Source organism: Eubalaena glacialis, chromosome 9 (assembly GCF_028564815.1).
Source record: "Eubalaena glacialis isolate mEubGla1 chromosome 9, mEubGla1.1.hap2.+ XY, whole genome shotgun sequence".
Taxonomy (NCBI): Eukaryota; Metazoa; Chordata; class Mammalia; order Artiodactyla; family Balaenidae; genus Eubalaena; species Eubalaena glacialis.
The window spans coordinates 77,452,389-77,479,691 of record NC_083724.1 but is presented as its reverse complement, the minus strand read 5'-3'; positions in this window follow the sequence as shown (position 1 = coordinate 77,479,691).

Genomic DNA, 27,303 nt, shown 5'->3' with positions numbered 1-27,303 from the left:
GTTGAGACCTCTTAGCAGCTGGAAGTTTCTCAAGACATGTTCATTTTAAGAACACACTTGACATATTAAAAAAGAAAAGGAAGAAATGACAAAATGAGTTGAAAATGGAAATATTTTCTCTATTTTTACATAGGTACTCATTTACATAGTAAAAAGTTTGAAAAGCAAAAATGTATGGTTGGTGAAAAGTAAATTCACTTCTATCTCCATTATCTCTCTTCCCTAGAAGCAACCTCTGTTATCAATTTCTTGTATATTATCCAAAAATATTATACTTTATGCATATCTAAGCATGTGGTGTAAGTAGATACATGCACATTTACACACACATCATTCTGTAACATACTTTCAGACATCTTTTTACATTTGTACATATAGAACTCACACATTATTTTTAACAAAACATACTAATTTACTTTGAGATAATCCTACTGATGGATAGTTAGATTTTTTCCAGTATTTCTCTATGTCGTTCCTCAAATATATATCTGTGGGGTATACTCTTTAGAAGTAAAATGTTTGAGTCAAGGGCTATGTACATGTAATTTTGATAGATATGCCAAATCGCCATCCCAAAATTTTGATCAAATTTCCCTCCCATTTACACTTCTACCAACACTTTTTTTTTTTTTTTTGCGAGGGCTTTCTCTAGTTGTAGCAAGTGGGGGCCACTCTTCATCACAGTGCGCGGGCCTCTCACTATCGCAGCCTCTCCTGTTGCGGAGCACAGGCTCCAGACACGCAGGCTCAGTAGTTGTGGCTCACGGGCCCAGTTGCTCCGCGGCATGTGGGATCCTCCCAGACCAGGGCTCGAACCCGTGTCCCCTGCATTGGCAGGCAGATTCTCAACCACTGCGCCACCAGGGAAGCCCTCTACCAACACTTTTATCATCGTCGTATATTATTAAACTTTTCCCATTTTCCCCAGTATATTAAGCAAAAAATGGTATCTCACTGTAAGTTTCCTTTGCAATTCTCTTATAATGAATGATGGTGATCAGTAGCCTTTTGTGTTTTCTTTCATGCAAATTATCTGTTTCTGGATGGTTTGGGAGAGGTCTTTAAGGTAATTAGCACTTTGTGATCTGAATTCCAAATATGTTTTATCTGGTTTGCCATTTATCTTTTGACTTCATAATTTTTATGCCATGAAAATTCCCTTGAATATTTATGCAATGAATTTGTACATTTTTTCTCCTTTTAATAGTTTCAAAATGTTGTATAATACTTAGAAAAACCTTCACAACTCTGAGATTCTTAAAGATTATTCACCAAGGTTTTCTTACAGTTTTTACTGCTTTTATTCATGTTAAAATCTTTGATGCATCTGTAATTTATATTGATAAAAAGTATGAGGTAGAAACACAACTTTATTATTTTTCCAAATTACTATTGACTAAATAGCATTTTACTGAATAACCCATGCTATTCCTACTGGTTTGAAATTTTATCTTTGTTATATTTACCTTATTGTACACTAAATTTAATTTCTGGTCTTTTAGTCTATTCTAAAAATATGTACACTATTTTAGTTATTTTATCTTTATAACGTGTTTTAATATTATGTAGACTAGCTTCTTTTAATTATTGTTCTTTTTGTTCAGAATTTTCCCAGAAATCCTTGCTTATACTTTTCCATGTATATTTTAGATTTAACTTGTCTAGATTTCTTTAAAAAAAAGAAACCTATGGGTATTTTATTAAAATACCATCAGTTTTTTAGATTAAATTTGGAGAATTGATATCCCTATAATGTTGAATCTTTCTATCTAAGAAAATGGCACATTTTTCTATTTGTTTAAATCTTCTTTTTGTTTCTTAGTCAAAATTAAGAATTTAAGCCATTTAAATTAGTCATATTTTTGTCAAACTTTTATAGATGTTATACCTTTTTCTTTCCATTGTAAATGAAATATTTTACTCTAATTTTCCTTGTAAATGGCTATCATTTGTAGAGTTGAGCCTTGAATAACATGGGTTTGAACTGCATGCGTTCACTTATACACAATTTTTTTCTCTAAATACATACTACAGTTCTGCACCATTTGTGTTTAGATGAATTCATGGATGTGGAACCACATATATGGAGGGCTGACTCTAAAGTTTTATGTGGATTTTTAACTGTGCAGATGGCCAGCACCCCCTAACCCCAACATTGTTCAAGGATCAACTATATATATATATATATATATATATATATATATATATATATATATATATATATATGGGCATTTTATTCCAGTACCCTAATTTTGAGTGACTACGTTACACAGTTCTCTTATCTATTTTTATAGTTTTAATGGATCCTCTGGGCTCTTCCAGGTATACAAATGTAAATCTAGAAATCCTGATAATTATGCCGTTTTTTTTCAAAGTTTTATAACTCAATTTATTTTCTTGTCTAATTGCTTAGGCTAGTACTGTTGAAGCAGTATTAAATATTTGTGATACTAAAGGACATCCTTGCCTTAATCTTCAATTTGATGTGAATGTTTTATTTTTAAGTGTAAGGATATAAGTTACATTTGTGTGCACTTCATTATCTTGAGAAAGTATCCATGTATTTCCATTTTATCAAGAAATTTTTTAAAAAGGAATGTTGAAGTATTTATATATTTATGACATACCTATCTGTCCCAATGCAAGTAATCAAGTGATCTTATATGATTTATTAATATGATCAATTGTATCAATATATTTATTTATGTTGAAGTATTCTTGTATTCATGGAATAAGCCATAGTTTTTCATTGAATATTATTACTTTTTGTACTGCTGGATTTGGTGTGTAGGTAGTTTATTTAGGAGTTTAGCACTGATACATATAAGTGAGCATGGTGTTCAGTTTAATGTATGTGAACATTTTTGCCACAAAATTATCCTCCCCCTAAAATAAAGAGAGATATGGAATCTTTCTTTTCTCTGCATTAATTTAAATAGAACTGGACATTTCTGCTACTGAAAATGGTAGAATTCCTCCTATAAAATCATCTTTGCTATAAACTATTTATAAACAATAAATTTATTCATTTATTTTTTGGAGAGGGGAGATATTGGTACAAGTTTTGAGATCAGTTCTGTCTACAATAATTCATATATTCTGGTAAGATTATTTTTCAAGATAATTATTTATTTTATCCAAACTCTCAGGTTTATTTGTATAGAGTTGATAAAAGTAATCTTTTCAGTGTCTTTCAAAATCCTGTTTTTCTTGCTATTTTTCTATTATCATTTCTTATTTCTTATATAATTACACTTTTTTCTATTTTTCTACATTAGATTAGTTAATGATTTACCTATTTTGTTGCTGACAATATTATTATCCAAAGGTCTATTTCTTGAATTTGTTTACTAGTTTCATAATATATTAAGATGGACAAAAATAAACAAGGATAGAGGGGACCTAATCATCATTAAAACATTATTTTTTAAGGTGGGTGTAATTGATAACTATCAAATTTAATGTATTTTTCTGTCAGCTTTGTGTTAGCTGGCTCCCATACATTTGATATGTAGTGTTTTCAGAAATATTTTTACAATATTCTGTCATTCTAGGTTTGATTTACATTTTGGATCAAAAGTTATTTAGGAGAATATGTTTTTTCTGTTTATTTTCTGAAAGCAAGTATTTGTAGTTTTGTTTACTTTTCCCTAGTAGTATTAACAATCCCTACTTTGTTTCTTTGTTTATTTTACTCCATATGCTCTACCAAGGACAAAAAGAGGAATGAATAGTAACAGTAGAATTACGATTTCAAGGATGAATAGTAATTCTACTGTTAATGTGTTTCAGTTGATTACTCCATTTATTTCTGTAGTTTTGCTTTATGAACATAAAAGTTATTTTATTTGGTGCATAGATATGAGTAATTGTTAGATCTCTGTGGATTATACTTTCATCATGGTATGGTCCTTTGTTTGAACTTTCTGCCTTGAATTAAACCTTGCTAAAAGTGCATTGTATTATAGTTGTTTGCATTGGCAGATATGTTTTACACTTTCTTGTCATTCTTTAATTTCTGTGTCACTTTGTTTTACATACATTCCTCAGATAACATTTTGTTGGAGTTTTCTTTTTTATGAATTTGAGAGCTTTTCCTTCTAACTAGTGAATTTAGCCACTTTTTGTTAGGATAGATAGATTAGGTCTTCATTGTCCTTAAGAGAGAAATATGTAACAAAGAAAATAATAGCAAAGATCAATAAAACTAAAAGTTGGTTCTTTGAGAAGATAAACAAAATTGATAAACCTTTAGCCAGACTCATCAAGAAAAAAAGGGAGAGGACTCAAATCAATAAAATTAGAAACGAAAAAGGAGAAATTACAACTGACACTGCAGAAATACAAAGGCTCATAAGAGACTGCTACAAGCAACTCTAGCCAATAAAATGGACAACCTGGAAGAAATGGGCAAATTATTGGAAAGGTACAACTTTCCAAGACTGGACCAGGAAGAATTAGAAAATAGAGTCAGACCTATCACAGGTAATGAAACTGAAACTGTAATTAAAAATCTCCTGACAAACAAAAGTCCAGGACCATATGGCCTCACAGGCGAATTCTATCAAACATTAGAGAAGAGCTAACACCTGTCCTTCTCAGACTCTTCCAAAAACTTGCAGAGAGAGGAACACTCCCAAAATCATTCTACTAGGCCACCGTCACCCTGATACCAAGAAACCAGACAAAGATATCATGAAAAAAGAAAATTACAGACTAATATCACTGATGAACCTACACGCAAAAATCCTCAATAAAATACTAGCAAACAGAATCCAACAACACCTTAAAAGGATCATACACAATGATCAAGTATGATTTATCCCAAGGATGCAAGGATTCTTCAATATATGCAAATCAACCAATGTGATAAACCATATTAACAAATTAAAGAATAAAAACCATATGATCTTCTCAGTAGATTCAGAAAAAGCTTTTGACAAAATTCAACACCCATTTATGATAAAAACTCTCCAGAAAGTGGGCATAGCAGGAACCTACCTCAACATAATAAAGGCCATATACAGCAAACCCACAGCAAACATCATTCTCAATGGTGAAAAACTGAAAGCATTTCCTCTAAGATCAGAAACAAGACAAGGATGTCCACTCTCACCACTATTATTCAACATAGCTTTGGAAGTCCTAGCCATGGCAATCAGAGAAAAAAGAGAAGTAAAAGGAATACAAGTTGGAAAAGAAGAAGTAAAACTGTCACTGTTTGCAGATGGCATGATACTATGCATAGAAAATCCCAAAGATGCCACCAGAAAACTACTAGAACTAATCAATGAATTTGATAATGTTGCAGGATACAAAATTAATGCACAGAAATCTCTTGCATTCCTATACACTAACAATGAAAGATCAGAAAGAGAAATTTAGGAAAAAATCCCATTTACGATTGCAACAAAAAGAATAAAATACCTAGCAATAAACCTACATAAGGAGGCAAAAGACCTGTACTCAGAAAACCATAAGACACTGATGAAAGAAATCAAAGAAAACACAAACAGATGGAGAGATATACCATGTTCCTGGATTGGAAGAATCAATATTGTGAAAATGACTATACTACCCAAAGCAATCTACAGGTTCAATGAAATCCCTATCAAATTACCAAGAATATTCTTCACAGAATTAGAACAAAAATTTTTACAATTTGTATGGAAACACAAAAGATCCCGAGTAGCCTTAGCAATCTTGAGAAAGAAAAACGGAGCTGGAGGAATCAGGTTCCCTGACTTCAGACTATACTACAAAGCTACAGTAATCAAGACAGTATGGTACTGGCACAAAAACAGAACTATAGCTCAATGGTACAGGATAGAAAACCCAGAGATAAACCCACACATCTATGGTCACCTAATCTATGACAAAGGAGGCAAGAATATACAATGGAGAAAAGACAGTCTCTTCAATAAGTGGTGCTGGGAAAACTGGACAGCTACATGTAAAAGAATGAAATTAGAATACTCCCTAACACCATACACAAAAATAAACTCAAAATGGATTAAAGACCTAAATGTAGGGCAAAACACTATAAAACTCTTAGAGGAAAACATAGGAAAAACATATTTTGACAAAAATCACAGCAAGATCTTTCATGCCCCACCTCCTAGAGTAATGAAAATAAAAACAGAAATAAGCAAATGGGACCTAATTAAACTTAAAAGCTTTTACACAGCAGAAGAAACTATAAACAAGAAGAAAAGACAACCCTCAGAATGGGAGAAAATATTTGCAAACGAAGCGGTGGACAAAGGATTAATCTCCAAAATATACAAACAGCTCATGCAGCTCAATATCAAAAAAGCAAACAACCCAATCCAAAAATGGGCAGAAGACCTAAATAGACATTTCACCAAAGAAGACATACAGATGGCCAAGAGGCACATGAATAGCTACTCAACATCACTAATTATTAGAGAAAAGCAAATCAAAACTACAATGAGGTATCACCTCACACCAGTCAGAATGGCCATCATCAAAAAATCTACAAACAGTAAATGCTAGAGAGGGTGTGGAGAAAAGGGAACCCTGCTGCACTGTTGGTGGGAATGTAAATTGATACAGCCACGGTGGAGAACAGTATGGAGGTTCCTTAAAAAACTAAAAATAGAATTATCATATGACCCAGCAATCCCACTACTGGGCATATACCCTGAGAAAACCATAATTCAAAAACGTCACACATTAAAAAGAAAGAAAGAAACATGTACCTCAGTGAACACCCCAATGTTCATTGCAGCACTATTTACAATAGCCAGGACATGGAAACAACCTAAATGTCCATTGACAGATGAATGGATAAAGAAGATGTGATACATATATATAATGGAATATTACTCAGCCATAAAAAGGAATGAAATTGGGTCATTTGTAGAGATGTGGATGGACCTAGAGTCTGTCATACAGTGTGAAGTAAGTCAGAAAGAGAAAAACAAATATCGTATATTAACACATATATGTGGAATCTAGAAAAATGGTACAGATGAACCTATTTGCAGGGCAGAAATAGAAATGCAGAGGTAGAGAATCGACGTGTGGACACAGTGGGGGAAGGGGAGGGTGGGATGAATTGGGAGATTAGGTTTGACATAAATACACTACCATGTGAAAAATAGGTAGCTTGGTGGGAACTTGCTGTATAGCACAGGAAGCTCAGCTCGGAGCTCTGTGATGAACTAGGTGGGGGACATGGGAGGATGCCCAAGAGGGAGGGGATATATGTATACATATAGCTGATTCACTTCATTGTACAGCAGAAAATAACACAACATTTTAAATAATTATACTCCAATTTAAAAGAAAAAAACAGTTCAACAACAATTAGCTGTAGAGACTTTGGCAGTTTATTTTATCTCTCTTGCCTCAATTTCCTCATCTATAAAATGAGGATACTACTGGTATCTTCCTTAGAATTATTGTGAGGATTATTTAGGTTAGTATTTGTAAAGAATTTTAAAAAGTGCTTAGCATATAGTGTTTGCTACTATTATTATATTTTAAGTCAAAATTTACAGTCTATATTCCATCTCTTTTATTATGTATTTCTTCTGATAAAGTGGAAAGTGTGGCAGATTGTCTTTTCTAACAATGGCCACAACAGTGTCTCTCATTCCATGTGGTCTTCTTGCAGTTGGACTTTGATAATCCTATTTTGGAAAGATGGAGTCTATGGCTCCTCCCTGTAAACGTGGAGTGGGCTTTGTCTACCTTGACCAATAAATTAATGTAAAAGAGGTGCTGTACAATTTCCAAAGCAAAGTCATAAAAATTCCATGCACTTCCACTCCACTCTCTTGGGCTGTTCACTCTGGAAAAAGGCAGCCGCCATATAAAGTCTTATTGCACTGCGACTACCATGATGTAAAGAAGACCAAACTAGCCTATAGAAACCAGATAGAACAGGATACCTGGACAATTCCTATTTGCTCTAGCCCTGAGGTTCTTCCAGCTCCAGCAACCACATTATCGGAATAACATAAGGGACTCTGAACCAGAACTGCTGGTGAGTCATTTCCAAATGCCCCACCCACAGAACAGAGATGATAAAATGATTGTCACTGTTGTAAGCCAATGAGTTTCTAAATGATTTGTTATACAGCAATAGCTAACTGGAACAAATGGTTTGTATTTTGGTTCTAGTGGTTATATTTATAGCAATACTTTTATATAATACTTATATTTCCTGAGACAGTATCTATTGGCCCTTTATGAATCTTGATGTGATTAATATATTTCCACTTTCTCCCTTCCTTCACTGTCCAATTGTAGTATATAGTTTTACTTAGTGCTTACTTTTATAACTTTCAAACTCTTTGAATTTTTCTTGTTTGATATTTCCTTAAATATCTCTTAACCCTATTATACCACTTTGTAAGGTGTGCTTATAGGGTGTGAAACTGTCTTTTCTGGCTAAATCATATCTCTTTAGCAACCTGTTCACTGTGTACGTGTCTCATTAATACACTACCTCACTGCTGAAAACAGTTGAAAAGTAGAGATCTCTTCAGTAGTTTTCAAAAAAACATTTCTGCTGATTGCAGTCAATATTAATGACACAGCACTGTCTACTTAAAGTGCATTTTGAGTATCTGTCATACAAATAAATTTATCTTTTATCTCCATATATACTTTTTAATATTTAAGAAATCATAGGAGACATTAATTCATTTTTCATACATTTCAAGTAATTTAGTTAAGAAAATCGAAGAGCAACACGTGTGAGTTTGCAGCAGAAATTCCTAATTAATCATATTTTGCATTAAAATAACATGGTAAATGGAAGATAGCCTTGATAAATGTAAATCTAGCTGTTATATCTAAAAATGAACGGGTTTATTCTGAGACAAAGCAAGGGGATCGAAACCATATTTATAATATCATTAGTCGTAGCATAAAAAAATTTCACAAACCATTTGAACTCCCAGCATAAATTTTTGAGAGTATCAGGGTAATCTATCTTTCCGTCTTGATTCCTCTAGGAATAAATTAAATTTCTACTAAGTCAGTAATCATCAAATGTGAACATTTCAGCAGTGTATATTATGACATACTAGTTAGATTCTTCTCTGTCTCCCAATTATCTCTTGCCCTTAATGTCTTTAGTATGTGACTCAGTGGGTACTGTTGGAATTATTTTTTCTTATACCACATGGGAAGGAAGCAGCAGCTTCAAAGACAGAGTTTTATCACAGAAAATTATATTTTCAAAGCTATGCAACCAAAAGCACATATCAAATATTGTTTTTGTATGCATTGTGTCAAAAGAGAACCCAGTTTGGCCATTCTTATAAACTGATTGATCAGAAATAAAACCAGCAGTATGCATAAACATTTAGTGTTTTAAAATGTTTTGACCCACAGTTTCTTGCAGTGATAACATTTAAAAGTATGTAGAAACAGATTGACTTTGGATTCTCATCTATATGAAGAAGAGACATGTCACCACGAGCCAGGACAGAGAATTATAGCATACCATAATCATAGACAAAAAAAAAAAAGGGGGGAGGGTGGGCAGGAGGCTACAAGGAAATAGGCAGGAACCATGATCACTGATAAGCCAGTGGTCATGTAGCCAAATATCTAGGAAGACAAGGTTCCACTGATTTGGAATTTATTCTGAAGAAGGTTACTTATGCTAAAGACTTACTAATTAAGTAATTATTTCAATGTACATTTGCTGAGTTCCTATTTTATATACTTGAGAAATATGAAAAACCACTAAAATATTAGCTCTCTCTCTCTATGTATATGTATTATGTATATATATATATATATATACATACATCTGTGTAGCATATGTGTATATGAGTATTCATATACACATATATATAATATACATACATACATTTGAGAGATAACTTTTACATTTTAGACTTGAACAATGGGAAAATGGTGGTGCTGTTTATTATGATGGGGAAGAATGAGGAAGAGGCAATAGGAGTTTAGGTTTGATCATACTAAATCTCAGATTCTGTTTAGATATACTTATTTAGATATCAAGTAGGCAGTCAGATAAACAAATCTAGTGCTCAGTGGAGAGGCCAAGGATGGATATGAAAAATTGGGAGTTATTAGCATATAGATGATATATAAAGCCCAAGGACTAGAGGAAATAACTGGATAGAAAAGAGAAGGTACCCTAAGACATGCACTTGGGCAATATTTAGTGATCAAGTAGGGGATGAAGACCCAGAAAATTTATTGGAAAGTTGCCAGTGAGTCAGAGGAAAGTCAGGTCATTGTAATTTTATGAGTCAGGAGAAGATACTGTTTCATGAAAGAGGGAGTGGTTAAATCTTTAGATGCTGTTGAGAGGTCAAGGAAGATGAAGATATAGATGTTACCACTGGATTCATCATATAAGTTATTGGTGACATTTATTCATCCCATATAGTTTTCCTGAGCTCATATTATGTTTCTGACATTGAGCATGTACATAATAGATGCTTATTAAATATTTACGGAGGAGAAGGAAAGAAAAAAGGAAGAAATAGAGGGAGAGAGGCAGGGAAGGAAGGAGAGGTGGGAGGAAGGAGAAAAAGAAGGAAGGAATGGCTAGATAAATAAACTGATGATGACCAATTATATTTTTCTTGCCTAGACAAAAATTGATATTTGATTTTGTAAGATGTTGGTTGGGGAATGAAATCATAGGTAACAGGCATAGGATTAGGTCACTTAGCAGTAGATTTAAGGAACTCTAGTTTACCAATAGATCAGTACTTTACCTTTATGAACTATATATAATGGTGTAGTTTATACAGCTTTCCTATAAATAGTCAAACATTTACAAAAAAATGAAAGTCTGCACACTTGATTGTAAAATACCTCCTTCCTTCACCAATATGACCAGGAGTTATTTTATTCCTTTATCTATTTTTACACATAGATGTCTCCTTGGCAGTCAGCCCAGCCTTGCATGCCTACAGCAAGTTTAGCCGTGGACCTTTCCCATGCTTTCTCTTAACCTCTGTTCAGGGAGCTGTGATTGGGGATTGGCCATTTATTTTAAACAAATTAAGAAATAAAGAGTGAGCAGCTGCTTTGATGCTTAAGACAGGCTGCCTTCAAATGTTAATTGGCACCTGGCTGGCAAAGAGCAAGATAATTCACTTTCTCTACTTATGCAACTGCGGATCATTTGGTCAATGCAGTGCAAAATAGCAAGAGCAGACATCTGTTTGGTACATTAGTTATTAAATTCTTATAATTCTTTAATATCATTCTATTTTTATTTAGGTATTTCTTCAGCACAAGTATATGTTATCAGTTAATTTGGTCTTGTTTGGTTTGCCCTTCCCCAACTCCTTTTGATGAATAGCTTCCCTTGTACCTGCAGATCTAATAAATAGAAAAACTGCAAATACCAGCAACTTTGATTTCCTTTGACTCAGTTCTTTTTTTGTTGTTTTTGTTTTTAGCATATTAGGGAGATTATGGAGCCCCATGAGACTCTGTATAAGCTATGGATTTCCTCCCAAGAAAAATGCAGGTACATCCTGAATTTTAGAGTTTGGGGTGTTTATCAACCCCATTTATAGACAGATCAGCTCAGAAATTCTGAAGGTATGCGCAAGATGACCTGGCATTAGAATCATTGTGGACTTTGGGAGACGACTGAAAACATGGTTTCCTTGCCCATGCTGAATCAGAATTTCTGCGTCTGTTAAAGGTTTGAAAACTTTGTAATAGTACAATCTGAGACACTGCTTAGGGAGTCCATGGACGGTAGATTAAGAGGGTTTAGTTCACTACACCCTCTCTAAGTAGTCCTGTTCTTAGCAATAGAAAATACTGTTCCACTTATTTTCTTTTCCTCGCCTGTTCACTTTCCTTTTCCCTCATGACTACCAACCACCCCTTTTACACACACCATGTGAGAGTGCATACACACACACTTGTGCGCACACACACACACCACACAACCAGAGTGGCTTCCTTGATGACAACAGCTTCAAGCTTTCTGTTCTCCATGGAATATCAGGCACTCGTTGAAGCATTAAAAATTATATAATCATCTTTTAAATCTTGCTTCTTTCACTCCTAATTAATATTAGAAAAATGATTAGTGCTTTGGTTATCTTTCACTTCGGTGTGGCTTGGGAAGGTAAATAAGATTAACCTCAGGAAATGTGTTCTGAACCTGCAGGACAGCCTGTACCTAACACAAAAATTGGCCTCAGAATGTGAACTTTCTAAGACAAAGCCTCTAATCTTTGCCATGAGTCCCTCTTTAATTGATACAAATCTTCAGACCCATTTTCTTTTTTTTTCTTTTCCTATTCCCCCTTCCCAAAACTAAGGATCGATTGTTCCAAAAATCAGTTTGAAAGTCCTTTGTTTTGAGCTTGGAACATATTTGGTCATGGTAAGCATGCATAAATGATGGTGGCTCCATTCCAGCCTAAAAGGCCTCTTTGACATTATTTCTTGATTCTAGGAATAGAGAATCATATGCTATGGATATGGTGACCATTGCTGCATTTTCCTTGGCTTGTCCCCCTCTTCCAGACGTTATCCTTAGAAACCATAAGAATGTCTAGGAAATTCCTGTCATCTTTCTGGTTGCCTCTTATATCCAAAAGTGGTAGAAAAAAAAATCACTTATCCCAATTTTGGGTTATAGAGGAGAAGATAATAGTAAATTTTCCTTTCCTGAAGCAGAGCTTTTTCCCAGACAAAATTACAAGAAAGTAGTCTCAAATCTCTTGCCTCTGGCCCCATCACCCCTGCCATTGCCTTACTTTTACTTTAGGAGCTGGTGGTAAGAGAGCATGGCCATTAACAAATAGAAGCTGTTTATAAATCTGATGTTAACAATCAGGATATGCTGCACCTGAGAGAAGGAAACAATTTCTCTTTTTAAAAGACATGCCATATGTTATTTGTTATTAGAAGGAATTATCTGAACACTGAAAGAAACAGGTAGTCAAATGTAATGTTCACTCATACAGAAAGAGAAGCTCTGAGTGATTAAGTAAAAATTAACTATGAGTTAACCTAGGAGCAGCTCATTGGAAAAGCCCTTCAGCCATTCAGTTTCACACAAAGGTTTTGAGCTTTGGACAGCAGAAGAAATGATTTAACCTGAAGACAAGCCAAGTAGAAACATTTAGAGTCCAAAGCAAATAGCAGAGAAAAATTTTAAAGGGTTAATGAACCCATTCTAAGGAGCAACTAATTACAAGCTTGGCTATCTGAGACCGGAAGCTACGAAAGCATCTGAGGTGACCAGTACAAGCGAGAAGATAAAGAAGAAAATCATAGTTTAGGATTATAGGGCAATTACCAAGTACTTAGGGGTCTTGAGGCTTTAGTATTTTTTTTCTAGTTCTAGCATGAAATTAAATCACAATTTTAGACTATGGAAAAGCCTTAGAGATCATGCTGTTATGTGTGTTAAGAAGTGATCAATTATGCACCATTGTCTAAATTAGTAAGTATGCATGTATTTGCCTAACACAAAAGATATAGAAATTGATCTCCTGATCTTCACCCCCCCAGTTTGCTCCTCCTCCACTCTTTCCCTTCTTGGTTAATGGCAATCCTCCCCATCTGTTGTACAAGTCCAAAATTTGGAGTCATCTCTGAATTCTCTCTTTATCGTCTATCCATCCTGATGGATAGAAGATAAATAGACACTGGAACAATAATTCTATTTGTTGTACCTCATAGTATCATAGAGTAAGATAAAGCCTCTATGAGACTTGCCCTACATATCCTAGGAGCCTCTTCTCATTTAAAGGAATATCAGTTTGCATAGGAGTCTCTCTCTCTCCAGACTTCTCCAGTCCCTCTATGAGATGATGTCAAGGCAAGCACAGAGACCAGGAGGGATGTGAATGACTGGGTGAAGGGCAGATAAACTAAGGGATTCTTTGACACCTGACAGTCCTTCTCTGATCCAGCATCTCGGATGAAGTAAAGTCATTTTATCCCTTCTATCCCTCTAGAAGAAGCACAAAAGAAGCCTGAGCCTGCTCATGCTTATGGGGACCCTATGGATCCACCCTGAGTACAGAATCTGGTACCCGGAGACTGCTTGGAAGGAAGGAGATGTAGTTGTGGACCCCAGGGACATGGATGGGTAACAGTTGCATTTCTGTCAAAGAGAAATGATACAATAAAATCAAGAAGATGACATCAAGCTAGATCCGGAATAGTATGATGGGGCCAGGAATCAGAGGTTGGAAAGAGGTTTTAGCCAGGTAAATGGAGGAGGGACGAAGATAGGTGGGTCCCAAAGAATCTGATATCTGGGATGTTCTGTTCTCGGATTTTATCAAATCCACCAAGATCAGATCATTTCATGATCAATACTTGGGCTTCTTAAGGCAGATACCTTTTTATTCCCTTTATAGCTCAAAATATAATCTTAGAAATGAGTCTTATATAAGTTATTTGTCAGACTATAAGATATAAAAGTCCAGATTCCTCACCAGTCCTTAGAATAACTGATCCAGAACAATGTCAACAAAACTTTTAAAAAGTCTTCTAGCAATAAAGTCATAGAAGTGCCTTTAGCCATCAAAGCGTCAAATGTGACTAAGAAAAAAATCTGTGAGTGGAAAGAAGTGTTAGGGATTGTATTATGACAGTCCAACTTCCAGAACTGTCTTCTTATGAGCGCTAATAGTGGGGAGTGGGAGTAAAGATTCTCTTGGACAAAGACGTTTGGACAAACATTGGTTAAATCCCATTACTGTAGGGCTTCTCAGAGCCGTCTATGACTTGTTACTGATTGTGGTATATCATGAAGGGAATAAAATAGACAACATTTTCTACACTTTTTTTTTTTTTTAACCATTATACTCTTTAATCAAGGAGAATTATACAGAATGAGTATTCTGGGAAACACATCTGATTAACACTGGCATAGTGTTATGGTATTTATAAGACAGAATTTAGCACAATTGTAAAGGCAAGGAAGGATGCTTCAGGCATTTTGCATTGTGTATAACATTGAAAAACTTAAAATTACGTGGCAAGACATTATTACTCACCCGTTGTCGTTCGATCACTGGTGAATTTTGTCTGAACATGTTATCACTTCCAAATGTACTTACCTTAAAAAGGCAATCCAGAACAGGGCAATGCTTAGATCAAAGGAATAATTTTCAAAAGATGCTGTTTTAGGAAAACTGGTACCTATGATGGGTACTAGTTTAGAGTAGCTGGGCCTTCCTGACAGTTCTCAGAGCAATCACCTACTTCACCTATCCATAAATCCAGCTCTGATCTTGTCTCTCCACAGTTTTGGCAAGAGTTTATTTTTTTAATTCTTCCTATCATCAGCCATCACACCGTTAGTATGCTCTCCAGAGAATGAAGAATTTCTACATGAATATTTGTCTTGCCTCCTGGGTCACATGAGGCAGCAGATGTTTTCTCGTGCTATGTGTAAGGGGTTTGGTTATTTTAGACTTTTTCCATTTTGCTTACTTATGAATGGTTGATGTTAAAGTCTTTTGTTGTTGTTTACTTTCTCCTTTTAGAAGAAATATCCATATACTTTCTGAATTATGTCCCCAGCCAGTCTCTTTACCTTTCTCTCTGTCTGCCTCTTAATGTCTGTCTCTCTGTCCCTCTCTCTCTCTGTGTGTCCTTCATTTTGATATACCATACTGTCAAGTTCACTTTCAAATGTGAAATTAAGGAATAGTGCAGCCTTAGGCAAACCACTATAGTGGTAGAAGTTGTAGTGGAGAAATATGGGCTTTTGTGTCACACCAGATGTGCCTCATCATATCACTTTCTGGCTGTGTTACCTCCAGCAAGTTACTTAAGAGCTATGGTTACCCTAAAAAAAGGTGGTATCTAATTTGTGGGAGCATAAAGAGGATTATTGAAACAGCATATATAGAAGTGCCTGAAGTGAAAGAATTTGCTTTTCTTTCCCTCCTACCTCCTCTTTTCTCATTAATATTCCTCATAGGAGATCTCTCCTTCCTGAACACCCTCCCGTGTTCCCCAGAAATTTCCCACATAGGTTCCAGAGAGCCACTGCATGGCAGCCCTTGACAATCTTATTCTTTAATCCAGGAATAGGATAGTTAATAAGTTCCTCTAAAGCACCAACTCCAAAAGATCCATAGGGACTGCCTAGAGAGCTGTATAGAGAACAGTCATAAGGCCCAGTTAGGGCTCTGAGAATAAGAACATCAAGATTGGTGGTGATGTCTGTCTTTTGCATGAGAAGTTAAGTTGCAGCATATGTATTTGCCAGTCCTATTCCAAACCTGTTTTTCCTCTTTCCTTTCCCAACCAGCTTTTACTAGGCTGACCCCATCTTCTTGGGCTCTTGCTGTGGCCTTCCAAAATAGCCCATTTTTACATAAGTTCATTCCCAAGAAGACAACAGTTTTGGCTGATGGTGCCCTGTATAATACTTATAGGGACACTTTACGTATTTATAGGCTAGATCGAAATCTAATGATAGGATTTCATGCACTGACCTTGCAACAGTTTTCTCCACTCACATTATGCAACTCTCATCGCCTGTTACAAGGTCTCTGCCACAGCTGCTCAACTCCACCATTGCTGCGTATAAGCGTAGATACTAAGTAAATGAATGGGTGTGGCCCAATAAAACTTTATTTACAAAAACATACCGTGAACTAGATTTCACCCATGCATCATGGTTGCTGACCCCTGCATAAAAGCTACATTTCTGTGCACAGTAACTCACCAATGATTCTGGATGCTGGGACACAAGAATTGGCCCTGCTGTTGACAGTCTCAAGATCTCTGAACAGACATTATGTTCTGTGACTTTCATTGAACTGTAAGCAGGGCTTGGCCGACATCAGTTTGAAAAGTTTTCACTGAGCATCACAAAACTGCATATGCTGTTGGTCCTCAAGTTTGAATGTACATCAGAATCATCTGGGGGGCCAACACACAGATTGCCGGCACCACCATCAGCATTTCTAATTCACTAGGTCTGGGATGGGGCCAGATAATTTACATTTCTAACAACTTTCCAGGGGATATGGATGCAGCTTGCCTGGGAATCATACTTTGAGAACCAGTGGCCTAAGCTGTCCCTTTTGCCTAGAAAATCTAAGGTGCTCAATATTGAGAAAACATTATTCAAACAGCAATGGTATTGGTTCGTCCTCCAATTCCTGCTCGTAGAAAGGTTATTGCACGACATTTGTACTTGATCAGCTAATATATGCCTCCTGTTGGCAAGTTAGGTGTCTATTGCAGGCAGCCCAGGAAATACAACCTGAGGTCCACAGAAGTGCTGTTTGGTGGTAAGAGCTGCAGCTCAAAGGAGCCCCAGACCAGGCTTCCTGTGCTGGCTGCCTTCCTGCAGGTCCATCTATCTCTGCTGGCCAGTGGTGACAACTTACCTTAGCCTCTAGAGCAGAGGTTTAGGGGAATGAGTCTCTACCCGAATGTCATAAAAATCAAACAGTAGATGTCCTCACCTATTAATACAGTCTCAAAATCCCGTGTGATTTTGTTTCCATGAAAGTACATAGGAGACTACATTGGCATATAACTACCGATTTAACCACATTTACTAGACTAGTGAACCGATTGCTTACCCATCTCTTATGCAAATAGTGCACATCCTATGTATGTATATATGTGTGTGATATATGGGACACTCCTAGGGTTCTCTTCCTTGAGAGAAGAAAGAATGAAAGTGATATCTACTTGAATAAGTGGAATTGGTGGCCATCCTTATTTCCTCCAAAAAAGCTTTTACTCACCAGCTATTGCCTGAATTCTATCTTTGGAACCATGTTGTTTTGTCTGGAAAAGTGGAACTTTAAGCTGTTAGCAATCATTTATACCTGGGTGAGGATCAAGAGAAGATGAAGTGGAAGAGAGAACACAAAGATAGAGAGAGAAGGGAGGTGAAGAGGACAGAATAGGGAAAGAAAGCCCAGGAACTGGACTGTTTCTGCTTTGGGCCTAAGACAAACCCTAGTGATCAGTGCGCTAATGCTAAACAGAGGACAGGATTTGGAAATGCTTTTCGCACGCATATAGCTTTATACACATGTATATAGTAGATACTTGGAAATTTCTTTTAAAATCCACAAAACAGAAAACTTCACACCAATGTATAGGACAGACGCCCCAGCAAAGTGCTGCAGAGTTCACTGAGGACCTTCCTTATCTCTGAAGATACACCTGGCCACAAAACCACTGAAAGAAAGTTCACCAGAGGGAGTCAGCACCTGGAATGGAGGCAGCCCAGTGGCCGCTGATAAAACAGACTCTACCCTGCTTTCCCAGTGCTTTTCCTACTTTGAAGTGCTGTCTATGGTTTGTAGAAAAATTATCTTTTTTCACTTCCTTAATCCACACTGAAGCACCAGGAGAATGCTCCTTGCCCAAGGTCACATAGTGAGTGACAGATCAATGACACGGACACAAAATACAGATAGGAGGACTAATGTCGTTATAGACTTTTGAGGCTGCGATTACCTAAATTGTGCCTATAACAATACATTCAAAGAAGAAAATAGCTGATTCACTTCAAAGTTTTATTTTAGGAGTTATTTGATTCTTTTTTTTTTCAAATTTAATGTACCAAAGAATCCTAGCCATGAATGCCTGTCTAATAGGTACTCTTAGAAACCACATTTTTTCTAGTAAGGAAAAAGTAAGAGAGAAAAAAAATGAGTAAGGCATTGTAAACTTAGGATTCTGTGTGTTTCTGTAAGTGATTATTTAAGGGAAAATACTATGCATTTGTTATATGATATAAAAGAAAATGAGTTAAAACTGAATGCTTCCCCAAACACAGTGGTCCAGCTCTAAGTGAGTCTACTGGCAATGCTATAAATCCTTTCGAGTATCAGTTTCCAAAAATTTGGGAGGACCTTTAAATAAGTGGTTCTAGCAGGTACCAATTACATGTATTAAAAAAAAATTTTTAACACTTGCTCCAAGCTGCTATTCAATTCATTTTAGTGAGCTTTATTATATCCTCAGAAACTACATTATCCTTTGAATCTCAATTTGTCTCCTTTCATGTCTATTTGGCTGATGTTAAAGGTGAAAACTGATATTGCCAATGGCGCATGGATTCAGAAAAACTGAAAACGGAGTATGTATCATTTCCAACTTAAAAAGAAGCTAATAGAAGTTATTTTTCTGTACTAGACTATTCACTTGACTCCTCTTTCCCATTGGAAAGTTTCTTGGATTGAAAACCCTCCAGCTATCAATAATAATGTTTATGATATGCATTTTACTAGAATCAATTATATTGTAACAGCTAAAATTAAAACACAAGAATCCAGCTATGAAAAGAGCACTCTTATAGAAGAAAATCCAGTCTAAAGGGAATATAACTTTTAGTGTCAACTCTGACTTGTGAAAATGGAGAGCAAAATGTTCTCTGAACATTGAGGAGATAATTTCCTCTTATCACCAAAGCTTTGTTCGGGTTCCTTCTCTGGTTATCAAATCTTATTTCCGTAATGAATATTAATGCTTGTAGCACTTTAAAACCAAAACACCTCTGGTATCTAAATTAACCAAGATCCTTTATCCATATTTAATATTTAGCAAGTTTTTGCAGAAGCCTCTATTGTCATTTTGTTATGTATTTTGAATGCATATTTCATTCATATGAAGCATTTCACTCTGCAAATTCAGGGAGACTGTAAGCTGTGGTTTCAAGTTTCCTCTCACCACATGTAAGAGCCCAGGCATTTTCATATAATGTATACAATGTCTTCTCTGAGTTGTAATTTAAGTTTTATCACAACACTGCGGGAGCTGCTAGTGTCTGCAGCTTGATTTCACCCCACGGTTTATACTCTGAAGTGTCAGGCTGATAGACAATGCTGTGCCCATCAGTTTCCGCCTGGTAAAGCTCAGGGAGCAAGACAGAGACAAAGTGATGGAAGGCTGTTAGCTGATGATGATTTACAAGTGGGCTTCATAGCTCCTAGGACTTCAGGATCCTTCCTGAGGGCAGTAAAAGGAAGAAACATCTCCATTTGCATAGTTGCTTGTATGACTTCAAAACACCAGGTGGAGAATGGGAGGTCTAAAACAGACGCCCCTTGTAAAGAAGAATAAAAAAGCAAAGAGTAAGTGGTTGGCTATCGAATAATGAATTGTTGGCAGTGTCACCTATGACGGGTAATGGTGCCTGAGTAAGACCTTCAAATCACCCACTATTTAGGCTGGAGTTTGTCTATAAAGCGGGGATGCTACAAAAACTTACTTCAGAGTTTTTGTACGAATGAGATGAAATGTCCAGCAGGGCGCCTGGTTCCTTGGCGTTCTGAATCCATTTTCTTTTTGTTGCTCCTATTATTTTGTTCCCACCACAGGAAATCATAACAATATTTATTGGACATTGAATATGTTTCAGGCACTCTGCTAAGCTTTACATTCTTCATCATATGTCATCCATGAAAGAACCCTATGCGGTGGGTACTTCTTTTATTTCCACTTAACAGAGGAAGATGCTGATAATCAGAGAGGTGCATAAAAGTCAGTAGTGGATTGGAGATTTGGACATATATCCATTAACCAAGAAGTTCCTGAAGCAACTGATTTCAGAAAACTAGAAGTCGTAAATTTTGATTCTCCAGGAGTACTGGGAGTGCCTGGGATGCAGAGTGAAAAGTCTTTTCAAACCTTGGCCAGTTCCAATTCACAACATTTTTGTATGCCCTGTTACAACCAGCTAGTTATACTCAGGTCTTCTGTTGTGTTTCTATTCACATGTGTACTCAACGATCCCATCCTTTACAGAGGTTGTCTGTAATTGTATCTAAATAAACAGCACAGTAGGAAAATCCTATCAGATGACAACAGAGGGAATTCCTCATGTTGAAATAAGAAGTGTACCTTCTATAGCTGCATCACCATCTTTCCTTAATAACATTTGCATTCACACATCCCCTACATTTTAAGGGATGCCTAAGACTTGGTAAATGCTATCTCAATCAAATCAGAATTCAGGAGGCTTGACAGGTGGGTCAGTGTTATGGTGCTAATTTTACAGGAAAGGTAACAAAGATGAAGTCAGAACCATATATTAAGTCATATTTGTGTAGGGAGTTGTAATGAAAGATTGAAAATGTGATTCTTGAGTTTTGAATGATTGAATAATATATATGAAGCACAGGCTGCTGACACGAAGTTCAGGCATGAAGACTGCGGGTGGTTTTGTTTTCTGTACAAGTACAGAGAGCCGTGAGCAATTGTCTACAATGAGCCATCAGTCAAGAAGTATTGATGGTGAGTGTTTGGTGTGCTGATCAGATACGAAATATTCTTGAGCTTTAGTTTCCTCATCTACAATATAGAAATAATAAAAATATCTGCCTCATTGTGTTGTTATCAGGATTGAGTGAAATAATGCATGTGAAAGCATTTTGTAAACTATAGTATTATACAAATGTCAGAGTTTTATTAATTTCAGACAATTAAAACTTTATTGAGCATAATCCACTTGGTGATACGAATCCGAAGACTAAATTGTAGGTTATTTTACCCTCAAGGATATAACTGTCTAATAGAGAAGATATGTGTCTTATCTACATGATTAAAATTCAGCACAAAAACTGCTACTAGAATGTACAAAGCATTCTGATGTTGTAGAAATTAGGGTCACCATTAATTCAGAGCAAGGAGGCCATTTGTTAGAGAAGTTTCAGGTGAGAGTGGTATATTGTGCCATCTCTGAAAGCTGTGAAGGGAGTTTTTAAGGAAGAAAATATTCTAGGTAAGAACGGCCCAGGCAGAAGGGACTGTGTGAACATCAGTACAAAAGCATAACAAAGTAGCCTCTTGTGACTGGACTGTCAAAGACATTTGAGAAGATGAGTCCAGAAGACAGGATGGAAGGTTGTGGGTAAAGACTTTTGAATGCAATACTTAAGAGATGGAGTTTCATCTTGAATACTGTGAGATGCTGTGGGTGGAAATAGTTTCAGCAGGGAAGTGACATATATCTTTTTTGTTTGTTTGTTTGTTTGTTTGTTTTTGGAAGGGAAGTAAGAGTGAAGGCGATGTCATCCCTGCCCTTAAGATGTTTCTCTTGGACTAAGAAGGTCATATCAATGTATACACAGACATATTGGTTCCTTAACCTTCACCATCAGGACCAGAACCTAGGCTGAGACCAGAATAAGAGTTTCATCCAGTATAGTCTAGAGTTATTGGAGCTAATACAGGTCATCTACAGATCAAACATCTAAGGGTACTGGGGAGGTTCTAGAATAAACATCTTAATAAGAGTGAACTTGGGCTTCCCTGGTGGCGCAGTGGTTGGGAATCTGTCTGCCAATGCAGGGGACACGGGTTCGAGCCCTGGTCTGGGAAGATCCCACATGCCGCGGAGCAACTGGGCCCGTGAGCCACAACTACTGAGCCTGCGCGTCTGGAGCCGGTGCTCCGCAACAAGAGAGGCCGCGATAGTGAGAGGACCCGCGCACCGCGATGAAGAGTGGCCCCCGCTTGCCGCAACTAGAGAAAGCCCTCGCACAGAAACGAAGACCCAACACAGCCAAAAATATAAATTAATTAATTAATTAATTAAAAGAGCGCCTAAAAAAAAAAATAATAATAAGAGTGAACTAGACCTGGGCACTTCTTTATCTTGCAGACCAGGTAAAACTAACTCAGTGTTTGCCCTAATGACTTGCCACGTGTGGTCCAGAAGTGCATTCCTGAATTGGGGTCCCACTGAGTCTGTTTCTGAACAAGGATCATATCTCATAGTCACTACATTCTAGAACAGAGTTCCATATATTTGGTATATCATTTATATTACGTGAATAAGAACAAAATTTTTGTAACAATGAGACGCCACTCATTAGGTTACCAGTGTTTCACTGAAGATGTTGTATTGGATTGTCTGAATCACAGAGAGGTTAAAACTACAATTCTGAGAACCTCCCTCTCCCGTGGTTCCATGTCAGTGTTTGCCAATGAGAAGAACTTACGAGAGCTTTGGAAGGAAAAAGAGAAATGTGGGCCAGTCCTCTCTGGAGTTGCAGTTAGGCACACGAGCAAGTGTAGAGTTGGAAGTGGCTTCCAGGTGTATCTTGAAGATCATCTGCATTAGGCTGAGGACTGAGATAGTTGGTGGATGCCTCCAGAGGTTCTCTGGGTGACCCTCTGAGAACCACAGGCTTTGTTGCTGCAAGCTGAAATTCTGGGTGACTTAGCTTTACTGGCTGTTCCAATGATTATGGAAGCCTCCCCTTCCCTGTGTTAAAACCTGCTATGCATGAAATACATAGAGTAGATTGAATTCTTCTTAATAAACACTGACTGATACAGGTGTGGCCAGTTACCTTCACACAATATGTACCATGTAAATATAAACACATCCTATCAAAATATGCATATATATACTGGCAGGTTGCTTTCTACCTGCCAGTATGTATATGCATACTTTGATAGGATGTGTTTATATTTACATGGTGCATTTTAAAGCAATGGCTACACTGGTTATACATATTAGAAACCATAAAAAAGTTAAGAACTAATATATATATTAGTTATATATATATATATATTATAAGAATATAATCCATGAACATTGGTTCATTACTATTAACTAAACTCCAGGCTGCTTTCTACCAGTTTTTTCATTAATGTTCTTTTTCTGTTCCAAGATCAAATCCAGAATTATGTTTTTATCTTTATGGTTTGAAAATAAGAAGTTAAATATGCATCGGATCATCTTAACAACCACATTATAAGAAAGTCTCAGCACTTGGTTTTGATGACCATGTTTGAATTTACAATAATGCCAAACAATACTAATTTTATTGCCCTGGACTAATGAGTAAAGGACAGAAAGTTACTGAATAGGAAAATGAAGCATTATCACTGAGTAAATGACAAATGATATCACTGCCTCAACAGTGGCTGCACAGAAATTTAAATAGAGAAAAGCAGTCAGAAAATTTATTCCTTTTTATTAATTGTATAAGTTTCTATCAAGCACTTACCATGTGTAAGCATCTTACCTCGAGGACAGAGTGATTAACAAAATCAAGTGTTTCTCTCCCCTCCCTTTCTCCCTCCTTCTCTCCCCCCACCACTCTCTCTCTCCCCCTGAGCTTACATTACATAAGACATGACAGAACGTGCACATCAAAAAGCAAAAGAGACTTCCCTAGCCATGACTTTCATGTTCTAGTTACAAATGGTAGTTTTGCTTTCAAAAAAGCAATAGCATTCATTATTCTTAATTTTGTTAATTCTAATGTCATTAGATTTTCAGTCTTATTTGCATTTAATTTTAAAATTTATTTTTCTTTTATAGCTGTATAAGGACTTTAAGCATTAATAATTTACACTCTGGGTAAGTAATAGAGTAAATTGACATAATTTAGACTGCAAAATATTTTTTTCCTTAAAAAATTCTGAATTTGGAAAATATTATTTAATACATCACATATATTCCTCATGTGGCATAGTTAAGAATTGGGCATATTCTATGCTCAATAAAACCTTTAAGATTGCTAACAATAACAGGAAATGTAGGATGATTCATAGATTTCCATTTGTTTTTCCATTTCAAAAGCTGCTATTTGGAGGGCTTCTGGTTTGTTTAGCTGTTAACGTAGAAGTTTGAATGACAAGACAGACGACTGCTTTGTCAGAATTCTCAATTGGCCACACAGATGGACAGACCATTATAGACATTACTTTCATGAACTCACCCTAGTCTAGGGTCTTGTTCTCTATTTTGCAGGCCCAGGAATCTGATTCCTAAGTATAGAGAGTAGGGGTGAGGTATGTGTGCTCTCTCTCTCTCTCTGTCTCTCTCATGGGACAGTCTCTCATTATAACTCCCTATACCTGATTTGTATTCAGAAGTTTGCTTTGGAGCACCTGGAAACAGATCCAAAAGAGTTCTTTATATGATTCAAATGTTCAGTGACATCAGGCTTAGGTAGCCTGACACACTCATTTCAATAATTAACATGCATCTACTGTCAAAACTAGCAGAACTGAAGCCTTGGTGAGGGTGCTTCTTCTCCTAGAAGCAGTTTGCAAAGTCACTTCTACCCTTTGCCTCTGTGATAATCGTCTTTCTGTCATTGACCAACCTAGCCTTGACTGATTGGCACATTTTGTCATTAAATACGTTCATCAATTCAGTAAGCTTCGTTATAGACTACAAGTCATTCTTTTAAAGCTCTTTCATTGAAGCATTAATTTCATAAACATTTTTTGAATATCTTTCAGGGAACAGAGATTGGACTAGGAGTGTAATAGATATTGTTCCTACTCTCACAGAGTTTATCATCTATTAGGAAATACAAAAAAGTGTTCAGACGATCACCATACAGTGTGATGTGTGTTATGATGGGACTATAGGATGCAATGATAGAAGCTAGGAGAAGCACATAAGAATAGACTTGAGTCCGAGTCATCTCCCTATAAGAGGTTATGTCTAAACGGAAATATGAAAGTTGAGTAATAACTAGTTGGAAGAAGTGCATATGCTTATGTGGAGTGTGTGTGTGTCTGTGTGTGACAGAGAAAGTAAGAGAGAGAGAGATTTGGGAGGAAGAAGGAACAGCATGTACAAAGAGTCATGAGCAAGTGGCAATTTGTAAATTGAAAGTGAGTATTTTCACATAGTGCTGTTCTAAAGCATTATATGTTGATTTCATAGTTTACATCTCCATCTTCAAGAAGGGAACATTTGTTTTATTGCACGTTTACAATTAATGCAAGGAATGAAGGCTTATAATTCTGAGTCGGTTCTCATTTTAGAAATGTCGTGGCTCACACCAAGCAGCTGTCACCCCCACTAAGCTAAATCCTCTATTGAGCAAGCAGCCTTTGGAATAGATTAATAGAAACATGGTATGTGCATTTTTTTCATTGTTCTATTCTCCTGTAAAAAGCCAGCATTGGTAAGCCCTTGCTTAGTGCATCCACATTGATACCTTGGCAAGTATTTATTTTATTGTCTTCTAAGTGAAAAGATCTCAGCTTTATATAGCATAGATTTCTTTGATTTGGATGTAGTTTCCTTAGCCACGTAGACTATACAGAATTAATAAAATCTAATCAACTCTACTTCAATAAAAAAATAAAAATTTTTAAAAAATAAACATTTTGTTTACCAATTTAAAAAAAAGAATTAATAAAATCTTTAAGCAGAGTTTGCAGTAACCAGCCACTTCTAATACCGTGTTCATATGTTAGCCATTGAAAAAGTAGGTGGATAAGGAAGTTAATGTTTTCTGACTTTAAATGAATAATTTATATCCCCCGAAATACAAAAAACTTACCCAGTGGATAAACAAGATAAAACATATCAGGCACAGTATATATCAGACTGTTAACATATACATACTAGGCTAAATAAATAAATGAAAAATATTTCCTCACTAGTTATACACACAGTAAAACTGAAACATTCTGATAATCGTTCCGTGGGCCTATGTGGTAGAACACTTGTATGGTATGGCATTTCTAGATCTGGACTGAATCTTCATGGTTTCTCTATAAGAGAATATTCACCAAAATTTCAAAAGGATGGTGGGCCTGTCCCCATTGGGACAGCTTCGTCCTTGGAAATGCACCTTCTCTTTATCTGGTGGTAGATGAATTGCTCATCTTATGGTCTCCTAGTTTCCGTGTATAACCCAGAAATGTTGGTTCTATCCCCTTTAAGCCTCAATAAAAATAGTTTTTTCTTCAATTTTTTTTCTCCTGTTATATCTCACTTTTCAATTTTCCACTCCCCTAGAGTTCAGCTATCTGCCTCACAGTATCAAGTCCAGCTTATAAGAGAACAAATGCCAGATATCAATGCATTTTAAGGAGAGTGATCTGCCAGGTCTTTTTGGAACTGAAGGTGAAGGATGTGGGGAAAATTAAGCTGGGATTTAGGCAGAGTATTATTAGATGCTTAATTGTTGTTTTCCACTTCTAATTCACTGATAAGCTCCAGTAATCCTAAAGCATCTCATTTTTTAGAGAAAAAAAAAGAAGACACTTGAAATCTTAAGCTGTCTTTAAAACTATAATCAAAGAGAGTATTCTGAAGGGGAAACTGCCTCTGCTGAATTGGAGCCTTCAGTCTGCACAATTTTAAAACAGTTGAGCACTTGGGGGCTGAATCTAACAGCCAAAGAGAATAGTTTCAACAAGTTTGTAATCACATATGCTAGACTCCAGGAGGGAGGTTGGCCTCCCCCTTTACCCCAGTCCCTGAATGCTAAAGGGTTAAGACTTGTGCATGCATATAAGCAATAGGCCATGGGCAAAAGGGCAATATTTCAACCCGTATTCTTCTCCTTAACATTCATTTGTAGAAGA